The sequence below is a fragment of the Pan troglodytes genome, chromosome 7 (assembly GCF_028858775.2).
Source record: "Pan troglodytes isolate AG18354 chromosome 7, NHGRI_mPanTro3-v2.0_pri, whole genome shotgun sequence".
Classification (NCBI taxonomy): Eukaryota; Metazoa; Chordata; class Mammalia; order Primates; family Hominidae; genus Pan; species Pan troglodytes.
The window spans coordinates 88,840,355-88,846,469 of record NC_072405.2 but is presented as its reverse complement, the minus strand read 5'-3'; positions in this window follow the sequence as shown (position 1 = coordinate 88,846,469).

The window sequence follows — 6,115 nt, the reverse complement described above, 5'->3', positions numbered from 1 at the left end:
TAAAAAGGCACGAGTTCAAAGAGTGTTTTGATGCAAGGTGTGGTGGCTCATGCCTGTAATCCCAGAACTTTGGGAGGCCAAGACAGAAGGATTGCTTAAGGCCAGGAGTTTGAAACCAGCCTAGATAACATAGCAAAACTCCTGCTCTATGAAAAAAATTTTAAAAAATTAGCTGGGCATGGTGGCATGCATCTGTAGTCCTAGCTACTCAGCAGGCTGAGGTGGGAGGATCCCTTGAGCCCAGGAGTTCTAGGTTATAGTGAGCTAGGATCATCCCACAGCACTCCAGCTTAGGCAACAGAGCAAGACTTAAAAGAAAAAAAAGTGGCCGGGCGTGGTGGCTCACGCCTGTCATCCCAGCACTTTGAGAGGCTGAGGCCGGCGGATCACCAGGTCAAGAGATCCAGACCATCCTGGCCAACATGGTGAAATCCTGTCTCTACTAAAAATACAAAAATTAGCTGGGCGTGGTGGCACGCACCTGTAGTGCCAGCTACTTGGGAGGCTGAGGCAGGAGAATCGCTTGAACCTGGGAGGCGGAAGTTGCTGTGAGCTGAGATTGTGCCACTGCACTCCAGCCTGGCGACAGAGCAAGACTTTGTCTCAAAAAAAAAAAGAGTGTTTTGATACTGCTGTCATTTAACACTTTACTTAATGTAATACATACCTCACCAAAATAAAAGTTATGGCAGTAGCTGATAAAAATTGTAACATTTATTGAGTTCTTACTGTATGCCAGGCAACAAGTTGCTTGAAAATTTAAAATTCAAGCCTGGCCAACATGGTGAAACCCTGTCTCAGTTAAAAATACAAAAAAACTAGCCAGGTGTGGTGGCACATGCCTGTAATCCCAGCTACTTGGGAGGCTGAGGTGTGAGAATCGTTTGAACCCAGGAGGCGGAGGTTGCAGTGAGCTAAGATCACACCACTGCACTCTAGCCTGGGCGACGGGGTAAGACTGCCTCAAAAAGAAAAGAAATTTTAAAATTCATACCTACAACAACTTTCTAAGTAGGTAGTATTGTTTTCCTTGTTTTATAGACAACAAAACTATATAGGTTATATTGCCTGTGAAGCTATATAAAATATATGCATTTACATAGAAGGACATAAATAAGGAAAATAAAGACATTAGACCAAGCGTAGTGGCTCATGCCTGTAATCCTAGTACTTTTGGCAGCTGAAGCGAGAGGACTGCTTGAGCTCAGGAGTTCCAGACAAGCCTGGGCAACATGGCAAAACCCTGTCTCTACAAAATACAAAAATTAGCTGGGTGTGGTGGTGCATACATGTAGTCCCAGCTACTCAGAAGGCTGAGGTAGGAGAATTGCTTGAGCTCAGAGGCGGAGGTTGCAGTTAGCCGGGATCATGCCACTGCACTTCAGCCTGGGCGACAGAGTGAGACCTGATTTAAAAAAAAAAAAAAAAAAGTGTCACACTGAAGATTTTTCCTCTGTTATGGAGCAGGCAAATCCCCCGCACCCCACATCAGCTCTCAGTGGATTTCTCCTGAATGGCCAATGCATTGTTTAATCAGCTCAGTGGACTAGATCAATATTTAGATTTTAAAGCTCTCATTCCTTACCAAATGTCCACAAACAGAATAGCAAAAATGTTTTATAAAGTTTCTTCTATATGATTTGTATTGATTAGCAAATTTCCATCACTTAATCATTTTTGACAGTAAAAGAAATCTTCAGGAAATGTCTAACAGACATTTTATTTTCAGCAGTGAAGCATGTAAGAAAAATAACATTTTGTTCATTACTCATCGTGTCGATGGTGCGTAAGAGAAGAGTGCTTCACAAACCAGTGTGGGCACTACGCAGTTGCTGGTACAGACACAAATAAAGATAAATCTTCTCAAAGGAAATTAAGTGAAGCCAGCGGGCCATTAGCTGATACTCTTGGAACACTTTATCCCAGTCATATAGAGAAAGGATTGAAAGATGGACATTTAAGATCTGGCAAGATACGCAAGGTAATCATCCAAAGTAAAGCTGTTTGTTACATCACTTCTCTATTTTTCTGTAGATTATATATTACATCTATTGAAATATATGAAGAGCTAAGCAAAAATTGTACCAGACATAAATTCCTTAATTGAATTATGAGTATAGAATTGAAGTGTGGGATGTATATAAACAGGAACATCATGTTGGAGTTAAAAGCAGGACATTAATTATTTTTCAAGCCATCAACATGAAGGAGCTCAAGAAGGAAAGCCACAGAGAGAGGCTGAAGCTTCGAATCAACCAGATGAACAAATAATGGCCTCAGTATTTGAACTGCACAACAGATGGAGTACTTTCTCTTTTTTACACGTGGCCTTCCCTGACTGCTTCCTCCTCTGAGATATGGTATTTTTCCAGGGCTGAATCTTCCTAAGATGGCACTACCAGGAAAAACAGGGCAGCCCACTGACATTGACAGGGACCTGCAGGGTTTCTAAGCGCTTACTTTTTCTCTCTGACATAAGGTTCTGTTGTTTGTTGTTTCCCCGAGTGACATGGTGACATGTGCTTTTTTTTTTTTTTTTTTGAGAGGGAGTCTCGCTCTGTCACCCAGGCTGGAGTGTGTTGGCACAATCTCAGCTCACCACAACCTCCACCTCCCAGGTTCAAGCGATTCTCCTGCCTCAGCCTCCCAAGTAGCTGGGATTACAGGCGCCCATCACCACACCCGACTAATTTTTGTATTTTTAGTAGAAACGGGATTTCCTCATGTTGGCCAGGCTGATCTCGACCTCCTGGCTTCAAGTGATCTACCCACCTCGGCCTCCCAAAGTGCTGAGATTACAGGTGTGAGCCACCACGCCCAGTGACACGTGATTTTAGAGTTCCAGGCCAAAGGGCATATTTTCATCCATGTCTGCATGTATTTCATCCACTTTCAACTGCAAGTGCGGTTTGAACTTTGTTCACATGTCCCTCTCTACTCCAATGCTGGTGAAATGTTTTCACCAATTTCTAGTGAGAAAAATTAGAGGTATTTGCTTGAGCAGAATTTGTCATTGTTTCTTACATTCCTGTAAGTGGGCTTAAACTCCATGCTTTAAATATTTAAAGCAAGAAATCAATCTCCATCAGTATTTTCACTGAAGTAATAATAATAAATAACATATAGTAACCGAAGTAAGTTATTAACCCCTTGGCAAAAGACACATAAAACAGTTTCAAATTAATAAATGTGTTAACTGTCCTTCTCAGTTGGGGCAGCAGTCCCCTCTGGTCTTTATTCCAACACATATAGTTTTGCATTTTCATACTGGTTTGTCTTAGAAATTCCCTCAGGGATAAAGAATTGGGTCTTTGTTTAATTATCTGTAACAGCTGGTGTAATGCCAAGTAGGTACTAAATTTGTCTTGAAGGTGATCAGTCTGACAATAGGTAATAAGTATGGCTGCTGGAGCTTGAGACAATGTACAAAATAAATCTACGTCTGATGCACATTTATCAAATGTGGTCACCACCATCAGTGTAATAACCATGCCCAAAACAAAACACATCTGTTCATACAAATTGGCAGTGAGTGCTTCTGGGCCCAAGGCTCATGTAGTAAAGGATGGAGGCTGCCATCTGGTCTCAAGACCCAGAACTTAGGTTCTAATTTACAAAGCGCGCAACTTGAGTGTTCATGCACCATGTGCAAGCCTGAATTCCCTCATATGTTAAATAGGCACGTGTGCTAGGCAGAATGATGACCTGCACCCCCTTCCCAAAGCCATGGACATTGTTGGGAAGTGGAGGCAGGTCATCATTCTGTCTAGCACATGTGCCTATTTAACATACAGGATTCCCAAAGCCTGTACATATGTTACTTTGCATGGCAAGATATTTTGCAGTTTTAATTAAGGACTTTGCAGACATTATTAAGAATTAAGGATTTTAAGATGGGGAGCTTATCCTGGATTATCTGAGAGGGTTTAGTGTAATCACAACGGTTCTTTTTTTTTTTTTTTTTTTTTTTGAGATGGAGTCTCGCTCTGTCACCCAGGCTGGAGTGCAGTGGTGCGATCTCGGCTCACTGCAACCTCCGCCTCCTGGGTTCACGCCATTCTCCTGCCTCAGCCTCCTGAGTAGCTGGGACTACAGGCCCTCGCCACCACGCCCGGCTAATTTTTTGTATTTTTAGTAGAGACGGGGTTTCACCATATTGGCCGGGATGGTCTCGATCTCCTGACCTCGTGATCCACCCGCCTTGGCCTCCCAAAGTGCTGGGATTACAGGCGTGAGCCACCGCGCCCGGCCACAGGTGTTCTTATAATACAGCAAACAGGGAGGCAGGAGACTGACAGGAAATGCAATGATGGAAGCTCAGGTCAGAGTGATGCAGGGCCCACAAGCCAAGGGAGGTGAGTATTCTCTAGAAGCTAGATCAGGCAAGGAAACAGTCTCTACTACAGCCTCCAGGAAGGCCATGCCATACCCTGCAGATCCATTTTAGACTTCTGATCTCCAGACCTTCAACAGAATACATTTGCGGTGCTTTCAGTCACTAACTGTGTGGTGATTTGTTACAGCAGCAATGGGGAATGAATACAGGTCATTAATACTTCCTTGCAGGGTTATGTACAGATTAAATGAAAACAGCCATTTAAGACTTCATACTGGGTTGGGCGTAGTGGCTCATGCTGTTATCCTAGCACCCTGGGAGGCCAAGGCGAGTGGATCACCTGAGGTCAGGAGTTTGAGACCAGCCTGGCAAACATGGTGAAACCCTGTCTCTACTAAAAATACAAAAAATAGCTGGGTGTGGTGGCACATGCCTGTAATCCTAGCAACTTGGGAGGCTGAGGCAGGAGAATCACTTGAACCTGGGCGGTGGAGGTTGCAGTGAACTGAGATTGGGCCACTGTACCCCAGCCTGGATGACAGAGCAAGACTCTGTCTCAAAAAAAAAAAAAAAAAAAAAGACTTCATACTGAGCTGGTGCGTGTCTGTAATCCCAGCTATTCTGGAGGCTGGGGCAGGAGGATTGCTTGAGCCCAGGTGTTCAAGACCACTGTTGGTAATATAGTCCCTGTCTCATGAAAAACAACAACAAAACAAAACACAGTGCCTAACACACAAAAAGTGTGGAATAAATGCCATTATCAGTTAATGAAGCTTTTGGCTCTAGTGACATAAAACATAACTGCAGATTTTCTGTCTCATCTCTGTATGTTGTAGTCTCAAATAGCAGAAAAGCAACTGTTTCTCTTGACTGCTTTATGCTGAACTGTGTCGAAAACAAAATGAGGGCAGGCGCGATGGCTCACGCCTGTAATCCCAGCTCTTTGGGAGGCCAAGGCAGGTGGATCACCTGAGGTCAGGAGTTTGAGACCAGCCTGGCCAACATGGTGAAACCCTATCTCTACTAAAAATACAAAAATTAGCCGGGAGTGGTGGTAGGAGCCTGTAATCCCAGCTACTCGGGAGGCTGAGACAGGACAGGAGAATTGTTTCAACTCAGGAGGCGGAGGTTGCAGTGAGCCGAGATTGCACCACTGCACTCCAGCCCGGGCAACAAAGAGTGAAACTCCATCTCAAAAAAGAAAAAAAAATAAAAGAGGGACAGGGTTACATAAAACATCACCCATAACCCCACAGAGCTCTTCCAAAGCTCCACATAAAAATGTAAGGAAAAAAGGTAATGTATCTAAGAGCAGAGGGAGGACCTGGAATTCATTGAGCTACGCACTTTACACAATGGAATGTTTGCAACAAGACTATGAGGTAGGATTCCCTAAACTCAGAGAGCTTAAGTAACCTGCCCACCATCACACAGCTAGTAAAATGTAAAGTCCACATTCAAATTCCTGTCTGCCTGAATTAAAAGCTCATGATTTTTCTGGAATTCCTTTAGACTTTATAATAGAAAATGAAGCATAACTTCTATCTTGAAACACCTGTTTCTTTTTTTTAAGACATGTTAATATATCTTTAAAAAAATGTTTTTTACAGAGTCAGGGTCTTGCTCTGTTGCTCAGTCTGGAGTGTGGTGGCTTGATCATAGCTCACTGCACCCTCAAACTCCTGGTCTCAAGCAACCTTCCCACCTCAGTCTCCCAAGCAGCTGGGGCCATGGGCCCATGCCACTGCACCAGCTAATTTAAAAAAAAAAAAGTTATTT